This window comes from Hemitrygon akajei, chromosome 14, assembly GCF_048418815.1.
Source record: "Hemitrygon akajei chromosome 14, sHemAka1.3, whole genome shotgun sequence".
In the NCBI taxonomy this organism is placed as follows: Eukaryota; Metazoa; Chordata; class Chondrichthyes; order Myliobatiformes; family Dasyatidae; genus Hemitrygon; species Hemitrygon akajei.
This window is the reverse complement of record NC_133137.1, coordinates 29,438,384-29,459,609: the sequence shown is the minus strand read 5'-3', so window position 1 is coordinate 29,459,609 and position 21,226 is coordinate 29,438,384.

The window sequence follows — 21,226 nt, the reverse complement described above, 5'->3', positions numbered from 1 at the left end:
GAAGATTAAAGCGATCCAGTTGGAAATCATTCTAAATATCAGCAAATATCAGGGAAATGTTCCTTCCAGAGAGAGAATTCATTCTTTTTGATTTTGAATTTGTTTGATACTTATTCAAATGTCAAATACACAAACACACACACATATATAATATCATATATATTGTGTGCATTTTTATTGCTGATATCCTATTTGCGTTGATATCTTGTATGTTTGAGGACCAGAACTCAAGTCATGGTGTCGCCTGTTTACAGCCGCCGGGGGTGGTGTGGTGCATTGCCCAGGCTGGAGTTGGTGCTGCTCCCCAGTGTTTGCTCTGCAGAAAACAAGCTCTATTGTAGTCATCTGCAGATTTGGGCAGCATTGGATGTCTTGAGTTTAGACTCTTTTATTGAGTGGCTCTATCTTATATGTGCTCTGTGTGTGATTGTTGGTACTGTGCTTTGCACCTTGACCCCGTAGCAACGCTATTTTGCTTGGCTGTATTCATGAGTACAGAATTCATGTATGGTTGAATGTCAATTAAACTTGAACTGAACTGAAATTGTTGTGTTTTACAAACATTTGTTAGTTGGTTTTTGGAAGAGTCATAGAGTACTACATTACAGAAACAGGCCCTGCCCTTCACTCCATCAACTCTGTGTTGAGCTATTATTCTGCCTGGTCCCATGAACCTGCACCTAAGACCTTTAGCACTGTATCATAGTAATCTTATGTGTTGCACTGAACTGTTGCCGCAAAATAAAAACAAATTTCCTGACACACGTGAGTGACGACAGGCCTGATTCAGATATAGGTCTCTTTTGTGGACTGAGCGAGGGAAGGGGGCAGGGAGAGGGGGATCATGGTTGGAAAAAGGGGAAGGGAGAGAGGAGAGCACAGGAATTGCTAGAGAGACATTTTGTAATAATCGATAAACCAATTATTTGGAATCGAATGACCTTGCCTGGTGTCTCAGGGCTGTGTGTGTCTGCACCTGCGCCACCTCCTGCCTCTAGCACTCCTTCTGTGTCACCTGTGCCACACCCCTCCTGCAGCGTTCCACCATCACCAATCCCAATCTCCTTTGCTCCCACCAGATTTACAAGCTCACTCTCCGCAACATGTTGACAAATGCAGTTCCGTGAAAAAGTTGTCAAAATCCTAGCTATATATATATATACGGGCTTAAGTTAAGCTATCCAAACTTTACTTAAATATTATTTCCAAGAGAACAAGGTCCTGCTACGCTAATGTTTTCATCTGAAGTTATTTGGGGAAGAAATGATGACAAAATCTCAGACTCTCTTTGAATAGCATTGAGGATGCCTACAGTAACACCTTGACCGCAGATCTTTCAGCTGGAACCTCAGTTTAACGAGATCTGGATCACAGCAACACACTCACTTTTCGGCCAATGAACCATCAATTTTGAAAACAAAAGTTTCTGTTAATATTTCTGATCTTGATGGGAATAACTCATCTTTCATTCGGTTTCTCAAGCCTGCCCTGTTATTCTATCAGATCTTGTCTTTTCTGTATGTCAACCCCATTCATCTTAAACATATTATAGCCTCAATTTTCAAGATGCTCTTTTACTACCAAATGGTCAACTAAATTTGGCTTGTGAGTCATCCTTGACCTTTTCCCATGGCGACTCTGCATAGGAGTTTAAAAATAGGAATGAGTTATTTAGCCTTCAAGTCCGCCGGATCATTCAGTATCACGTACCTCAGCTTCATTTAATTTCCATTGATCCACACTTCTCTGAACCTTCTACAATTTGAGTCCTGTAAGTTCCTGTGAATCCAGCATTCACTGTCTTTTGTGGAGGAAATAGAAATTCAAATTTCCACCAGTTTTGATAAGTGTCCCTGGTTTCTGGTCGCCTCTTTTTTCTGTTGCTATTTTGGGCAATTTTGATCGGGGCGTCCTGCAGATAGCAAATGACACAGCACTTAATTGAACTGAACTGAAATTGCCTGGACTTCACAATTTTGTGTTTTATATTCTGTGTGTTTCGCTGTTTTTTGCCGTTTGCACGATTTGTTGTTTATTTCTGCGTGTTGAGCCTGTGGTGTTTGATCTTTCTCTTTGAATGGGTTCCACGGTGTTTCTTTGTTTCGTGGCTGTCTGGGGAAAGATGAATGTCAGGGTTGTATACTGTTTACATTCTTTGATAATAAACGTACTTTGAATCTTTGAGATTTCACCCCTAAAATGCCTAGTTCTGTAAAACTGTGCCTTGTTTTTCTTTACTGTAAGGTAGTCTTGTTACCTGCTGGGCTGAGAAAATAATATCTTCAAATACAATCACATTGCATTTGCTCCTTGTTCCTGATCTGCACTTTCATTTGTCTCACCAACTCCTCCCCACTTCATCTGCTCTTTCCTAGAGTCCCATATCCTTTGCTGTTCCTTATCATCTGAGTACAGCACAGGAACAGGCCATTCAGCCCCCAATGTTGTGCAAAAAATCAAATCAAAACACCAAAACACTAATCCCTTCTACCTACACAATGTCTATAGCCCTCCATCCTCCTTACATCCATGTGCCTATCCAAACTTCTCTTAAAAGCCTCTACTGTATTTGCCTCTACCACCATACCAGCAGCACATTCCAGGCATCCGTGACTCTCTGAGCAAAAAACTTACCCCTTGCATCACCCCTTGAACCTACTCCCTCTCACCTTCAATGCATATCCTCTGGTATTAGACATTTCAGCCCTGGGAAACAGACACACTCTGTCCATACCTTGCATAATCTTATAAACCTCTATCAGATCTCCCCTCAGCCTCCGCCGCTCCAGAGAAAACAGCCCAAGTTTATCCAGCCTCTCGTGACAGCACTGAAATCCTTTTGCTGCATTTGGAATTCAACAATATTGCTGCTCACCCTTTCTAGCTTCTCCGTTCTTTTTATAGATTGTACACACTTGTATTTTCAGTTTCCATTTGTGTTTACTTTGGATAAAGACCACACCGCTAAATGCTACATCATAATCCTTAAATGGAAGTTTTCTGCTTCCAACTGACTAGTCTTTATGGCTTTGCTTACCAGCTTTGATTTAGTAACTGCTCGTGTGTTCTCCTACTTTTCCTTCCCTCATTTAGTTAGCCAAGTGTGGATTTCCCTTACGTACACTACCAATTAGCTTCGAACAGACTTTGGTTTAGAGGTGTCTCATGAGCGTGAAGATTTGGGTTCAAGTCCCAGTCACGGAACTGGGGCACAAGAGGATACAAGAATGCCCCAAGGTGTTGCTTTTCAAACCAGTTCTCTGACAGGCTTCCCAGATCACTATTTGGGGGGAATCTTGGCTGACATTTGTCCCTCAAATTTCCGGGAAAATCAGACAGTTATAACATTGCAAACAGGAGAAAATGTGCAGATGCTGGAAATCCTGAGCAACAACTTCTGGAAGCTGGAGGAACGCAGCAGGCCAGGTAGCCTCTATGGAAAAGAGTAGACAGTCCACGTTTTAGACCACGACCCTTCATCAGGACTCTCCTGCCCAAGTTATAACTTGGCACAAATCAGTGGATGTTATTCATAAATTAAAACAAAGACTCAATTGAAAATTACTTCACTGTGTTTAAAACACTTTCAAGGTATGAAGTGTGTTGCACGAATATAAAACTCCTTTTTCTTTAATTTTCCACGGGAACATGGGTGCCTCTCCTGTTAATGTGATGTCCATCCCATCTGTACAACCTTGCTGGTCCCTAAAATGGTCGCAGTGTCCAGATTTTAGTAATAAAATAACATTCCTGTAGCATGTTTTTGTTGAGAACTTCCTATATTTATGCTGAAATGTGGTGTGATTAAATGGAAGAAAGTTACTCATTGGATTTTGTTTAAACTACAGTTTACAAGTCTACTGATTGAAGCATAACATTTCCTGGCAGACTCAGTTGTGCATTTATCAGGACTGGAATGCGGTGAATGTTGACATGGAGTGTGGGGCTTTTGCGTTTTCGTGGTAAATGCTTTGTTTTTAATTATGTCTGACATGCTCTGCCTTTTCGGTTTGACCTTTTAGCTGTTTCTGCAACTTTGATCACTTAAGAATGTATTGTTTGTTTGAAAAGCTTCGCTCTCTTTCTAAACATTTCCAAAAGTCCAGGGCTCCTTTTAGCAAAGTTGTGGGTTAATTGAATTTAAACCAGTGTTCATTGTTTGGTGAGTCTCGCTACAATAGAATTATAGAATGCATGTTATGTAGAAAGGAGAGTTACTGAGGGGAAGTGTGGAAGAAGGGAAGGAGGGTATGCAGGAGTGTTTCGTGCTCTTCACTAAAAGAAGTACAGTCCAATGAACAGAGATTTATTCCAACTGCTTCATAATTTTAGAAAGTGTCTAATTTGAATATTTATACTACATTTTTATATCAACTTAGCATAACTTGAAATAAGTAGAGATATAGTAACACAAAATGCTGGTGGAACTCAGCAGGTCAGGCAGCATCTATGGAAAAACTGAATAGTTGATGTTTCAGGCTGAGACCCTTCCTCAGGACTGAGAAGGAAGGAGGGAGATGCCTGAATTAAATGGTTGGAGGAGGGAAAAGAGGCTAACTAGAAGGTGATAGGTGAAGCCAGGTGGGTAGGAAAGGTCAAGGGCTGGAGAAGAAAGCATCTGATAGGGGAGGAGAGTGGACAGTCAGAGAAAGGGAAGTGGGAAGAGACCCAGGGGAAAGTAATAGGCAGTTGAGAAGAAGTAAAAGGTCAGATTGGAGAATAGAGAAGGCAGGTGTCTTTCATGATATTGGGATGTTCAAATTTGCTTTTGTAAATGTGAATAGTTTTGCCCTGCAGAGAACTTTACATCACCTCTAACAACATTGGATAACCACTAGATCAGGGGTTGCCAACCTGGGATCCACTGATCCCTTGGTTAATGGTACGCATCCATGGCATTAAAAAGTTTGGGAACCCCGTACTAGATTTAGTTTGATGGATAAGAACACAATAAGTTCTCTGCTCTTCCCTTCAGAATATTATCATGGAATCTGCTACATCGGAGGAAGGCGAGAGCTTGATTTTTCATTTTCTCAGGGACACAGCACCAGGGACATTGCAATGTCGTTCTCAGGAGTGTGCCAGAGTATTCATCATCATCATCATCATCATTATGTGCCATGTCGTATGACATGGGTGATCATGGTCAATCCATCTGTCTCTAATTTGAGAAGTTTTGATAAGCCCTTCAAAACTTTTGCCTGACCATCCCTTGGTATAACTCATGAACGTCATGCGCTTTTGACCGCAGCTTCTTCTTCCATCAGTTTTTCCCATCACTGCAAGGTGATTGAGCTTCTGCTTCCTCGGTTGTTATTGTTCCTTTTCATGCCCTGTGGCACATCGGGCGACAGTTTTTGCTGTTTCTTTAGCATTTGTCTGTTTTTTACGAGGCCAAGTTGCTAGCTCAACATTCAACCCAGTATGGATGGAAAACATGTGAGGGTCCAACCAGACCAGGACCATTTGCCTCAAAGTCCAGTGCTAATGCCACTATACTACCGACCGACTTTCCTCAGTACATCTCCCGGGAATTCCAGCTGCCATTTCCTGATTGATGATATCAGCTCTCTTCTTATTCTGTCTTTTCCCATTTGATACTCTGTCCTTCCATGATATTTTCATCACTCTTTTCAAAAACCCCATTTCTGCAGCTTAGACTCTCCTCCTTTTGTTTGATGTTGTCCAACATTCGCTTCCATCTGTTAGTGTGGAATGAACGTGGTACCACAACACTCTGAGCTTTGTACTCATACAAATCACGTTATTCCTTAGTATCCTGGAGGATTAAACTGAAATATTTTTATACTTATAACTAACTGATTTAGAAATGAGTACACTGTCAATTGAGTCACAGCTGGCAATCTAAATTTGGAGTGAATACAAAATGGCCTTATCACAACATCCACAATATATTATCCTCCATCTGTCTGTTTTGTGGCACAACTATCAGATGGCAGAGAAGGTTCATGGTGTGACTACGGACGATATGAACCAATTCCCCCATATCTGGAGTCAGCTCTCAGCAAAGCCCGCCATTGATAATTAAATTCTTCATCACATTCAGACGTCCAAAGGTTCCTTATTTTCATGATCTCTGACTTGGCTCACACTCGTGATCAACCAGGCAGCAGTGATCCTTGTCCTCCTGAATGCTTCTAATACTTAACTAGACACAACAGGTACCCTAAGGCACTGGAAGGTTGCTGTTAATGCCATCTACCAGATCCACTGGATCAATAAACAAACCAACACTGGTACCCTTTACCAGACGAACATCCACAGCATTGAGGCATTCTGAGCTCAAAGAGTTCAAAGTTCAAAGTACGTTAATTATCAAAGTATGTACAGGTTTCCCCCCGCTATCCAAAGGTAGCGCATTCCTGTGAAACTGTAAGCCAAAATGTCGTAAAGTGAAGAAGCAATTATCATTCATTTATATGGGAAAAATTTTTGAGCATTCCCAGAACCAAAAAATAACTTACCAAATCATACCAAATAACACATAAAACCTAAAATAACACAAACATATAGTAAAAGCAGGAATGATATGATAAATATACAGCCTATATAAAGTAGAAATATTGTATGTATGGTGTAGTTTCACTTATCAGAATGGGGAAGTCAGCGAGCCAAAATCGATTTGGAGAAAGAAAATCGGCACGTACCCGCATGCATACACAACTGCCCGCACAAGGCTTCACAGTTACGGGAATCTTTCTCGAGGTAAACGCATGTATAAAGCGGGTGTCTTTTTTCGTAAAAGCGAAAATCCTCTTTGGTTAGTGAAAACAGGTACTAATGTAGGTCTTTCATAACAGCAAGCTGTTGTAAAGTGAACGTTCGAAAAACGGGGGCCACCTGTATATATTATACAACTCTGAGATTCGTCTCTTTATAGTCAGCTACAAAATAAAGAAACCCAAAAGAACCCATTAAAAAAAGACCGTCAAACACCCAACATGCAGAGAGGGAAAAAAACAAATCATGCAAACAATAAAAGTAAGCAAATAGCATTCAGAACTGATGTTTTATGAAAGACATGAAGCCAGGCATCATTGCAGGCCACAGCTGCAGTTCAGCGCAGAGCTGAGTGAACATCACGGAGCTGTGAGCAGAAATGGGGAGAACTGGTCTAGTCAATTACAGTCAATTGGGTCCATCGGCAGACCATGTTGTTCATGAAGTTCATAATCAATCTTCCAAAGTATGTACTCTATACTATCAAGGGAAAAGATTACCAGGTAACAGGAGCTGTGAGGGTCAAGTCTTTTACACTAAGAGTTGTGGGTGCCTGGAATGTGCTGTCTGGAATAGTGGTAGAGGCAGATACATTAGGGAGTTTTAAGAGGTGTTTAGATAAGCACATGAGTGTGAGAGAAACGGAAGGACATGGACATTGTGTGGGCAAAAGAGATCAGTTGGCCATTTGATTACTAATTTAATTGGTTTGGTACAGCATTGTGGGCCAAAAGGCCTTTTCCTTGATTGTAAGGTTCTGTGTTCTATATTCTATACAGTTGCAAAGATCCATATTGTTTTTATTGTGTTTTCCATTCCTTATATGTTACTTGCTTATAGAAACACAGAAAGCCTACAGCACAATACAGGCCCTTCGGCCCATGATGCTGTGCCGAACATGTACTTATTTTAGAAATTACCTCGGGTTACCCATAGCCCTCTATTTTTCTAAGCTCCATGTACCTATCCAGGGGTCACTTAAAAGACCCTATCGTATCCGCATTTGTTGGTATAATCATCTATTTGCCTATAAACTTTTAATATCTGTCATATATTTGGCTCTATACTTCTGTAGTGTCTTGGTCTGCAAACCTGAAGTACCTGGTCACAGGTTTCTTAACGAAGCTGTTCCAAACCGGTTTACCTATGAAATGTAACATCTGCTCTGGTTCCTTTGTTATGTATTTTTTCAACTTTGCCTTGTTTTCTGGTACAGGTAGACCCTTTCCGACCTGCTCTTTGATGGCATCTAATAAAACAGCAGTAACCGTAAGAGTTTTACTTTATGCTTGATTTCTGACATCATCTTCGCAAGATCTAACAGATTCAAGAATATGCTTTAAGTATCCTTCAAAGTATCAACCACTAACCCCTGAGGATCCCCATGGTTTGTGACCACACAGAGTGAAGAAAAAGCAATTGGGATGGCACTGATGGTATGACTATCAATTTCTCCTTCCAGTAAACAAAACTCCCCCCCTCCCCTTCTTCTATCTCCCACTCTGACCTTTTACTTCTTCTCCCCTCCTCTCCTTCCCTTTCTCCTATTGTCCACTCTTCTCTCCTATCAGATTCTTTCCTCTCCAGCCATTTACCTTTTCCATCCTCCTGGCGTCACCTCTCACCTCCCAGCTAACTTCTTTCTCCACCTTCCCAACTTTTAATTCAGGCATCTCCTCCCTTCCATTTCAGTCCCGAAGATGGGTCTCAGCCCCAAACGTCGACTGTTTAGTCTTTTCCGGAGATGCTGCCTGGCCTGCTGAGTTCCTCCAGCATGTTGTGAGTGTTGCTTTGGCCCTGATAATGCTGGGTCTGTGTGTTGGAAACATTCAGAAGCCCACTAACATTCAATTACCTACCTCTTCAGTCACTGTATGCCTTATGTGTGGCAGAGTCTGCTGTCCCCACATTAGATTATTTGTCACCTTGGAGACCACAAGGCTGAAGTTTATGGATGTCAAAAGCAGCAAGTGCTAGGCGGGAGAGTAGAAGAAGGTGAAGAAGCGTTAAGATGAAATACTGGACAAATGAGAAAGATAGCTGATAGCCTCTAAGGATCAAGGAGCTTTGTTCATCATATACATTTGCATGTCTTAGGAATTTGCTGTGATGGACATGCGACAACAACAAAAAAATCAACAATTATAAAGAATTATACAAAATATAAAATTAGACATTAAAGTGAGGATATGGAACAAAAATGCATAAGTACATAAATATCAGCATGTAAACAGCATTATAAAAGTGACTTTAAGTGTTTACAGTGCAGAGATTGAGGTAATAGAGGGGGATGGGGTGGGCTAACTAGAACCGTTGATCAGATAACTCCCCGGAAGAATACATTTCTAAATGGCATGAAGGTTTTGTTTTAATAACTCTGCAGTGCTTTCCAGAAGGAGCCTTTGGAAAAGGCACTTTGCTGTCCGGGTAGTGTCTGCAATGATTTTCCTGCCCGCTTCTTTATCCTGGACAAGTCCAGGTCCTGGAGTGACCTTTGCTGCTGACCGGAGAGCTCACTGTGATTTGTGTATATTATGACAGCATGCTGCACCAGACCATTGTAAGTTAGCATTGTTGTTGGGTCGAATGATACTCAAACAAGTGGAACCAGTTGGTTCAGCGGTTGAGTAGATTACAGTGATTCCTGTATTCCAATTTTCCTGTACTTGTTCAAATATCACTTTTGAAAAACATTTAAACACCTGTCTGATATTGTGCTGCTGGAGTGGATGAGGTGGGATCATATATCACAGACAAAAGAGCACCTCATATTGTTAAGAATCCACTGGATGTTGTAAAAGTCCTCAAGCAATTTGAATATTACAAATACTTGAGATTGGCAAAACCCTACATAATGAAGCTTTTGTTTGAGAACTAGGCTTTACTTCATTCACATCTACACGTTCCGATTAATTTATCACAGGTGCTTTGAACCATACAGTGAAGTTAATGACCTGGGGATGTGCTGGGGACAGTTCGCAAATGTAGCACACATTCTGGCGCCAATGTAGCATGCCCACAGTGTTTGGTAGAACATCACAGATCACAACAAGTAGCAAAGCAGCAACAGCAAAACAAGCCCCTTTCCTCCCACCCACCCACACAGGACAGTCCTCCAACTCATGCACAGGCCTCCAGCCTCCAGACTTTGGCCGCTAGGCTTCAACTTCCAGACTTCTAATTGACCTTCAGGCTCCAATCTTTGGTATCGATCCCTGTTCTAACCGATGATGAGAGTATGAACTCCAGCTTCGAACTCCAAACATGCTGACTGACCAGCCCTTGTGCCTTCTGCTCTCATGACCTTTGAGGGCATAGCAGAGGCCTGGACTGCCGACGTCCTTCATCTCTAGTCCATGTCACTTGCCTTCGAATGCAGAATGGAGGCCTAGACCCTGGATGTCCTTCGTCAACCGTCTATGTTGCTGGCCTTCGAGGACGGAACACCATCCGGAGGTCTAACCTGCAACTGCTCCACATGCCTGTCCCTGAAGCTTTTCACTTAAAAACATGCCAGCAAACAATGAAAAATTCTGCAGCGCTGCTTGAAACTCATAATCAACATTTTCAAATTAGTAACAGGGACTGATTAAAATATCTTTAAAGTGATTACATAATATCAAATGATATTACATGCATGATATACGTTATCACTGATACAATATCTAGTGATGTGTATGGTGTATATGATACCATTATAGAGCATTCATTCATCTGTACATACACAGGGTATGTTGATTTGAACTGTTTGCTTTGTTTAATAGAGATTCTAGTTATACTTCATTATATCCTGTTTATGGTGTTGTTCTCCTTGATGCTTCTGAGACCTGAAAGTGTATCCCTAATAGTGCGGCCTTTATAATATCCACATTTACCAGGAGGAGAAATCAATGTTAGCGTTCCCTCCCAGGTCAGCATCCACAGTGGTGGTTGTCCAATGAACACAGGAAACCTGTGCGGGAGAGTTTTTAAAGTGGAAAAAACTGTTGCACCGGGGCAGTTCCACTCTCTGGCACTCAGAAGTCCAGGTCCAGTGGTATGAACAAGCATCACTAACTGGGACCTCCCCTGGTTGCAGTGGATGGCCATGATGCCTTCCTGCCCTTTGCTCTGCACGTGGAGTCGCAGTTCAGCCTTCCTGGCCTGTGGATCTCATCTGCCCGGTGCACAGGAGCTGGCTTCGCATGCTAGGACAGGCAGGTCCCCTTCTCACCGGGCACCCTCACCTGGTTTAGCCGGCCTGTCGAAGCGGTTACCAGGGTGTCACATGCAAACAGCTAGTTGGAATACTGTTGAGAGTTAAGTGTTTGGTGGGGACAAAGGTGAATGAGCTTCCCTGAAATAGATCTGACAAGTCCCTTCACCAGAGGTACTACCATTCCTTGGACACCATACATACCTCCAGTACTGAAGCCTTAATTATACTCAGCTCCCCTGGGTTGGGCAGGGCACATCATTTGCCTGTCCAACACCAGACTCCTGAACCCAGCAGACTGTACCATGAGGAGAAATTTAAGATTAACTTTAATTTTCACCTGTGCATTGAAACATACAGTGAAATGCATCGTTATCTTGCGTCAATGACGAACGCAGTTGGAGGATGTGCCGGCGGCAGCCCACAAGTGTTGACAGGCCTCCGGCGCCAACATAGCATATGCCCACAACTTACTAACTCCAACCTGAATGTCTTTGGAATGTGGAAGGAAACTGGAGCACCCAGAGGTCATGGGAAGAATGTGCAAATACCCTATAGACACCAGCGGGGATTGAACCTTGGTCACCTGCACTGTAAAGTGCTATGCTAACTGCCACACTACCAGAGGAAAAGCATTCAAGGCTGAAGAAAAGCCAATCGCACGGATTCCTGAGAATCCTGGGGGTGTGGCTGCTAAAATTGGGGAAGGGGCCTGTATGGTGGTACAGAGCAGCCCAAGGATCTTCCAGAGCACACAGAACACCTGGCGGGAGAACGCCGCCTCCAAAACTAGCCCCTGCCAGCCATTACTCAGCTTATTCATGGAAGAGGAAATGGTGTCCATCTCAGAACTCAAAAACTGGAGTGTGTCAGTCTTAACCCTGAAGAACTGCCAAAGGAGGAAAATTCTGTAGGCCTGAGGACTCATCCGATTTTATTACAAGATAATCGAAATGATAGACATATGTAGACCTTCACCTTGAATATCTGGAGCGAGCTTTACAACAGATGTTAAGATGGCACTGGTGAAGCTCATTGTCTACTTATTGGTGGGAAACAAAACAAAGGAAAAGAACAAATACTCTATTAATGACACTTTTTCTGGTAAATGATCACTGCAAGCAATAGCCTGTAACTCCCCTTTGATCTTGGAGGTGATTCAACGCAGCAGAACTGAGGCGAGGTGAGTAGAGGTGAAAGAGAGTAAAGCTGAGCGGAGGTGCAAGGTAGAGTCCAGGCACGTCCCCGAAGGCGAGGAAAGACTTGAGATTTGATTGATTTAAGCGCCAGGTTGAATTGGGGTGATGGGGTGCAAGTCCCAGAGCATATCGAAGCAACCGAGTCTGGGTTCGGGATCGAGGAACGGGCCGATGTTTGGATGGTTCCTGTGCAGGGCTGGACTGAAAGGGTCAGGGTGTCGGGGCTGTCGGGCCGGTTCAGTTCGCTGCTCTGTAATGTTTACTCGGCTCTGCACTGAACTGTGGTGGAGGCTTCGTGTCAGTGCACAGACTCTCTTTTGTGGACTTCAGTTCTGAATGCTATTTACCTGCTTTATTGTTTGCACAATTTGTTTTGTTTTCTCTGCACATTAGGTGTTGGATGGACGTTTTTTAATGGGTTCTTTTGGATTTCTTTGTTCTGTGGCTGACTGTAAGGAGACAAATCTCAAGGTTGAAAAATGTATGCATACTTTGTTAATAAATGTACTTTGTACTTTGAACTTTAGATGATTTCATCGCTCCACACCATCCAGCACCATACGGGGGAGGCTGATTCCCCAGTGAATGATAGTTTCCTCCAGGCTGATCGTGAGAAGAACTGCTTTCTCTATTTCAGAAGAACTGATTGAGAAGGGGACCCTCAATGGAGAAGAAGAAGATTTTGATCCTGCAAACATGTAGGTGGATAGAATGAAGGAGAAGGAAAGGATGGAAAATTTGTTCACGCACAATAGGACTCAAAGGATTCAAAGTACATTTATTATCAAACTATGTATGCAGTATATGACCCTGAGATTGGTCTTCTGACAGACAGCCACAAAACAAAGAACCCTAGAACCGTTCAAAGAAAAAACATCAACCTCAGCTCCAACCTCTTTGCGAAAAAATTTGTGCAAATGGCCACAAAAAAAGAGAGAGAAACCACAGGGTGTAAGATGCAAAGTCAAAAGGCATATTTCAGTGTTTAGTTCACTCTCTGCAGGCCACCCTGATTCAAAATCGCCCAAACTAGCAACTAAAGAAAGGAGTGACCGGAAGTCAGAAACACATCATATGTGAATTAGAGTCCGATCTACAAACCGTGTAGAGTAACCTTGTTCCCTCACCATCCTTCAACAGCATCGAGGGGGAGAGAGGTCTCTCGAACACCAGGATCTTCCCTTGGGAGCAGAGAGTGAGAGGAAGAGAGAGACCGTCACACACAATCACCTTTCTCTGGCAGCAGCGAGTGAGCAGCTGGTAGACGGTGCTGAACATGAGGAGCCTCCTCACCTGCCTCGATGATCTCAATCTTCCTCAGTGCTTTAATCGGTGTAATCGGTGAGAGATGGAGTTCATCATGGGCTCATGCTCCATCTCCAGACTTCCTGGCCTTCATGCCGCACACATTGCCCGCAGCCTCATGGCAATCTCTCAGAAACTGCAAAGTGCCAGGTTGCCCAATCGGCCCGAAAACGCACCGCCAGAATGTAGATGCCAGGCTCCAACAGTAGCAGAACCACATCTGAAATAAAAAAGAGATGTAAAAGAAATGAAAGGAGTTGCTTTGTGACCCCTCTTGAGGTTGTCACCCTTGGTAACGTTGCTCACTGGCACCATCTCCCTCTGAGAGAATAGGTCCCAGTGTTGGTAGAATGTCAGGGGTTCGGGACTGAACACAACACAAGAAATTAGAAGGGGAGGCCACTAGGCCCCTTCAAGTTTTCCACTGAATATGTTCATTACTGATCTACCCCACACCTCAACTCCTCCTCCGTGCCAAATCACCCTAGCTCTCAATACCTCGGTGCTTCAAAAACTAGAGTAGCGAAGGCATCCACAGATTCACTACTCCCAGTAAGAAAAAAATCTATGTACCTTCATTTTAATTGATTAGCCCTTTTGGTCACGGTGCATGCTATTGACAGATCAGTGGCTCTGAGAGAAAATTAGAAAAGAGGTCTCTGGAATACTTCAGCACTGGGATTAACCAGGAGGTGGACATTTCTGGTCTGAGGGAGAAGGATTAAAGAGAGTTGAAGAAAATTTGTTTCACTGTGAGGATGGTGATTGCATCTTGGAAGTATGGTGGAAGTTGAAACTTAGATTACATTTTAAACAAACACCTGGTTGACTAATCAAAAGCCATCTGCAGCGGGATGGTGGGAAGTAGGGCTGTCTGTTTGTCAGCTGGCTCACACAGGAAGTGCTAATTGGGTTCCATCTACCTTGTAAAGTTTTGTCTTCCGGTGAGTGCACCCAGTAACTTCTTAATGAGCAGTGGATCTGGTTTAAGATGGCACTGGTGAAGCCCACTGACTGCTTACTGGCGGCAAACAAAACTGAGAATACAACTCAATACTTTATCTTGTAAGATTTATGGTAAATGATCACTGCCAACAATGGGGAGGTGAGTGAAGGCAAGGCTTAGTCAAAAGCAGAAGCACGCGGGTGTGAGCGAGATTGAGGCGTGCTTGAGGCAAAGTTGGGGCGAATGGAGCAGAGCAAAGTCAGAACAGAGGAGAGGCAGATTCGAGGCCCATCCTCCAAAACCGAGAGTGAGGCTTTTTCAACCTAAGCGGCAGGCTGAAATGGAAAGAATGGGTACGGGCCAAAACACGGTGGATGGGTCCAGACCCAGAGCATATTGATGCGACAAGTTTCGGATCCTAGTGCGAAGAATGACCCGATGTTTGGATGATTTAAACGCTGGGCCAGATGGATTGAAAAGGCATGGTTGGGACAAGAGGCGAGGGTCGGCCCAGTTCTGCTTGCTGCTCCATGATGTTTACTCAGCTCTCTGCTGAACTGAGTCTGGGCTGTGGCCTGTTCTGGCTGTTCTGGGCTCTGTGTCTATGATCTCACTTTGGTTCTGAATATTACTTGCTTGCTTTAATTTTTTGCACAATTTGTTTTTCTTTTCTCTCTCTGCACATTGAGTGTTTGATGGTCTTCTTTTTTATGGGCTCCTTTGGGTCTCTTTGTTTTGTGGCTGCCTGTTAGGAGATGAATCTCAAGGCTGTATAATATATGCATTCTTTGATAATAAATGTACTTTGAACTTTGACTTTCAGTCATCTATTTCTTCTGAAGGGTGCAAGTGGAATCTTACTGTGCCTTTTCCAAGATTCAGCCTTGGAGCCCAATAAAGATCAAAATCTAGAGGTATAGATTTCACCTTTATAAGTGGTTTGGAAGTAAAATGCTCCAGCAATTGCAAACTGTTGATTAGGAAGGCGTTTTAGACAGCCAATGTTAACCATCAACTATTTCTAAAGAAAATATTGTTCCTTCGTCCTCTGCATAAAAAGCAATATTTTGGAAATGATGGATCTCAAAATCATTAAAGAGAAAGGGAAAATAGGAGACACCAACTTGTAAACTAAGCAATTCTTTAATTTCGCAAACACGAAATCTGCGGATGCTGGAAATTCAAGCAACACACACAAAATGCTGGTGGAATGCAGCAGGCCAGGCAGCATCTATAAGGAGAAGTACAGTCAATGTTTCGGGCCGAGACCCTTCGTCAGGAGTAACTGAAGGAAGAGATAGTAAGAGATTTGAAAGTGGGGGAGGGGGAGGGAGAAATCCGAAATGATAGGAGAAGACAGGAGGGGGAAGGGTGAAGCTAAGAGCTGGAAAGGTGATTGGCAAAAGGGATCCAGAGCTGGAGAAGGGAGAGGATCATGGGACAGGAGGCCTCGGGAGAAAGAAAGGGGGAAGGGAGCACCAGAGGGAGAAGGAGAACAGGCAAGGAGTGATTGTGAGAGGGACAGAGAGAGAAACAAGAGAGAGTGAAAAGAGAAAAAAAAAGGGAAAATAAATAAATAAATAGATAGATAAATAAGGGATGGGGTTAGAAGGGAAAGGGGCGTTAACGGAAGTTAGAGAAATCAATGTTCATGCCATCAGGTTGGAGGCTACCTAGATGGAATATAAGGTGTTGTTCCTCCAACCTGAGTTTGGCTTCATCTTGACAGTAGAGGAGGCCATGGATAGACATATCAGAATGGTAATGGGACGTAGAATTAAAATGTGTGGCCACTGGGAGATCCTGCTTTCTCTGGTGGACAGAGCATAGGCATTCAGCGAAACGGTCTCCCAGTCTGCGTCGGGTCTCACCAATATATAAAAGGCCACACCGGGAGCACCGGACGCAGTATATCACACCAGCCGACTCACAGGTGAAGTGTCACCTCACCTGGAAGGACTGTCTGGGGCCCTGAATGAGGGAGGAAGTGTAAGGGCAGGTGTAGCAGTTGTTCCACTTAGAAGGATAAGTGCCAGGAGGGAGATCGGTGGGAAGGGATGGGGGGGATGAGTGGACAAGGGAGTTGCGTAGGGAGCGATCCCTGCGGAAAGCTGAAAGGGGGGGAGGGAAAGATGTGCTTGGTGGTGCGATCCCGTTGGAGGTGTCGGAAGTTATGGAGAATTATATGTTAGAGGCTGGTGGGGTGGTAGGTGAGGACAAGGGGAACCCTATCCCTAGTGGTGTGGCGGGAGGATGGGGTGAGGGCAGATGTGCGGGAAATGGGAAAGATGCATTTGAGAGCAGAATTGATGGTGGAGGAAGGGAAGCCCCTTTCTTTAAAAAAGGAAAACATCTCCTTCGTCCTGAAATGAAAAGCCTCATCTTGAGAGCAGATGCGGCGGAAACGGAGGAATTGCGGGAAGGGGATGGCATTTTTGCAAGAGACAGGGTGGGAAGAGGAATAATCCAGGTAGCTGTGAGAGTCTGTAGGCTTATAGTAGATATCAGTAGATAAGCCGTCTTCAGAGATGGAGACAGAAAGATCAAGAAAGGGGAGGGAGGTGTCAGAAATGGACCAGGTAAATTTGAGGGCAGGGTGAAAGTTGGAGGCAAAGTTAATGAAGTCAACGAGCTCAGCATGTGTGCAGGAGGCAGTGCCAATGCAGTTGTCGATGTAGCGAAGGAAAAGGGAGGGATGGGTACCCGTATAGGCTTGGAATGTTCCACAAAGCCAACAAAAAGGCAGGCATAGCTGGGACCCATACAGGTGCCCATGGCTACACCTTTGGTTTGGAGGAAGTGGGAGGAGCCAAAGGAGTAATTATTAAGAGTAAGGACTAATTCCACTAGATGGAGGAGAGGGGTGGTAGAGGGGAACTGATTAGGTCTGGAATCCAAAAAGAAGCGGAAAGCTTTGAGACCTTCCTGGTGGGGGTTGGAGGTATATAGGGATTGCACATCCATGGTGAAAATAAGGTGGTGGGGGCCGGGGAACTTAAAATCATTGAAAAAATTCAAAGTGTGAGAAGTGTTACGAACATAGGTGGGAAGGGATTGGACAAGTGGGGATAAAACAGTGTTGAGGTATGCAGAAATGAGTTTGGTGGGGCAGGAGCAAGCTGAGACAATGGGTCTACCTGGACATGCAGGTTTGTGGATCTTGGGTAGGAGGTAGAAACGGGAAGTGCGGGGTGTGGGAACTATGAGGTTGGTGGCAGTGGATGGGAGATCCCCAGAGCTGATAAGGTTGGTGATGGTATAGGAGACAGTGGCCTGGTGCTCTTTAATTCTTTAATTTTGTCCCTTGTTAAAGCTAGTGATGTTATGGTTACTGTTGAGCCCAACAGAGTTCGAACAACATCTTCCATTTTGGGCCACGTTGGAGCAAGGCAGAGATTCGAGTGTCAGTAAAGGTAATTGAAGGGTTAAACGCATAACTTAACCATGTGATGAGAGACCTAGGCGTGTATGGTAGGGACCCAAGGGCTGGGGTATCCGAGAGTATAATTGAGAGAGGATTTTGAGACTGAGACGAGAACAGGTTTCTTGACCAGATGGTAGATGAGAATCCAAATGAGACGGGAATCCTAAACGCAGTCGCAGACTGAACCAGAGTTGAGCTGATGATTGAAGACCAAACTTGCTTTCAGTACACAAATTCTGGTACCAAAACATGGCCGCCAATTAGCCAGAATCTTTAAAGGGACTGCACCATCTATCCATACTCTGGAGAACCAGTGCGTCCAAACCCCGGAAGCTGGCGCAGTCGGGTGCATACCATAACAAACTAACCCTTTGGATGAACACTCTGTGCCCATTACATCCTCTTATCCAGATACTTGTGAACTGATAAAAACACAAAATGCTGGCAGAGCTCAGCAGGCCAGACAGCATCTATGGGAGGAGGTAGTGACGACGTTTCAGGCTTAGTGATCCAATATACCACATTATCATCCAGATCATTGATATAGATGACAAATAACAATGGACCCAGCACTGATCCCTGTGGTACGCCACTAGTCACAGGCCTCCATTCAGAGAAGCAATCCTCCACTACCATTCTCTGACTTCTCCCATTGAGCCAACGTTTAATCAAATTTACTACCTCACCATGTATACCTAGTGACTGAACCTACCTAACTAACCTCCCATGAGGGACCTTATCAAGGGCCTTACTGAAGTCCATGTAGACAACATCCACTGCCTTCCCTTCATCCACTTTCCTGGTAACCTCCTCGAAAAACTCTAATAGATTTGTTAAACATGACCTACCACGCACAAAGCCATGTTGACTCTCTCTAATAAGTCCCTGTATATCTAAATACTTGTAGATCCTATCTCTTAGTACTCCTTCCAAGAACTTACCTACTACCGATGTCAAACTTACCGGCCTATAATTTCCCAGATTACTTTTAGAGCTTTTTTTAAACAGCAGAACAAAATGAGCTATCTTCCAATCCTCAGGTGCCTCACCCGTAGATACCGACATTTTAAATATATCTGCCAGGGCCCCTGCAATTACAACACTAGTCTCCTTCAAGGTTCGAGGGAATATCCTGTCAGGTCCTTTGGGATTTATCTACTCTGATTTGTCTCAAGATAGCAAGCACCTCCTCCTCTTCAATCTGTAATTTCTCCTTTGAAGGCCTCCCACTTACCAAAGACATCCTTGCCGGAGAACAACCTGTCCCAATCCATGCTTTTTAGATCCTTTCTCATTTCTTCAAATTTGTCCTTTTTCCAGTTTAGAACCTCAACCCGAGGACCAGATCTTAGATTAAGGTTGTTCTCCATAGCTAATACTATTTGAAGTGCTCACCATTGTTATGTTAGATGATGTTATTGGGACTCAGCACATGATGATTATTCTTAATCAGCGTCAGGATCCTTACCTCAGTGTTAGAGGTCTGTTGTTTCAAGCCTTATCCAAAGGACCCAAACACATAACTGGTATTTCAAGGCTGCACTGGGAGAGTGCTCTTCTGACCCAGTGCTGGCTCTTGAATGACTTATTAATCAAGGACACATCTCACCCCACAGCTGTACACTTCAGATCCCGCGAGACCCTTTGGCAGTTTCCCTGGAAAAGCAGGGGATTCCCTCGTTCAAAGGTTTCAAAGCATTTAATGTCAGAGTAATGTATACAATATACATCCTGGAATGCTGCTTCTTAGCAACCATCCACAAAAGCAGGGGAGTGCCCCCAAAGAATGAATGAACCCCAAAACCTTCCCCCAGCTCCCCCCCTCATACGTAAGCAGCAGCAAAGCAACGATCCCCCCTCCCCACCAGCAAAAAAAAGCATTGGCACCCCCCCCACCGAGCAATCAAGCAAGTAGCAAAGCGTCAAAAAAGACACAGACTTGCAGTATCCCAAAGACTACTTGTTCACCTGGTATTCGACAGACCACAGGCTCTCCCTCTCCCTAATAAGGGAGAAAGAGGTGTCTCCGTTTCACAGCGAGCGGGGAGACATAACAAACAACTCGCTGATCTATGATGTTAAAAGTCCGTTGTGTTGCTTTTTCTGAGCTCTGTGCCCAAAGAACTCGGGTCTCTGGGCACACAGCCGGCAGCCAGCTCGCTGCTTTCCATCTTCCGTCTCCCACAACACACCGGATTCCTGCAGAGACACCGGCCATGAGTCCGTCTGTCTCCAGAGCCACGAGATCCCAGATCTATATCATCTGCTCATAGTTATTCTTCAAGCAACTTGAACACAGATTATCTATCAGGTGGTGAAGTATAATTTTATTTATCTAGCGGAACAGTCGGGCAGCACAATAATGTAGTGGTTAGCGCAGCATTTTACAGCATGGGTGACATGGGTTCAATTCCTGCTGCTGTCTGTAAGGAGTTGGTACATTCTCCCCGTGACTGTGTGGGTTTCGTCTGGGTGCTCCAGTTTCCTCCCAGGCGTAACAGTTGGTAGGTTAATTGGTCAAAGTAAATTGTCCCGTGATTAGGCTAGGGTTAACTGGGTTTTGCTGGGCGTTGTGGCTTGAAGTGCTGTAAAGGCCTATTCCGTGCTGTGTCTCAATAAATAAGCAGTCTTGCAACATCAATTATAGGTGGAAGTTACAAACACTGTGTGTTGGCACTCGCCTGTCACCATCAACAATGGGTGTTATACAATCACAGTTCTGTACAAACTTCTTTTGCAGAGAGGGCCAACGTGACAAGCTAAATCACTTCTGAGGTCCATTCATGTGGAACAAGTTTTATTTCAATGATACATAATCAAATACTGATATTGTTAGTCATGCACACAAATGAAGAAATTCTGAAGTTTACTAACAGCCATGGTTTCTTCCCTATTTGCTCACAAATGGTTCCCTGATTTAAAATGTACTGATGCACGGCTGTTTCATGCAGTACTGTGCAAAAGTCTCAGGTACGTACTATATATTTACAGCAGCTAGGGTGCCTGAGACTTTTACACAGGTCTGCAGTAATTTTACATATTGTACTGTACTGCTGCCACCAACAACAAAAAACAAATTTCATGACATATGTGAGTGATGATAAACCTGATTCTGATATGGGTCTCTATTGTGAACTGAGAGTGGGAAAGGGGCAGGGAGAGCGGAATCATGATTGGGAAAACGGGAAGGGAGAGGTGAGAGAGTGGGAAGCTTCAGAGAGGCATTCTGTAATGATCAATAAATGAATTGCTTGGAATCAAATGACCTTGCTTGGTGTCTCAGGACTGGGTGCATCTGCACCCGTGTCACCCCACACCCCTGTCACACCTTCTCTGCCATCTGTCACACACCCCTCCACCCTTGCCATTCCCAGCATCCTTTGCATTGACCAGATGTACAAACTTGCTCTCCTGCT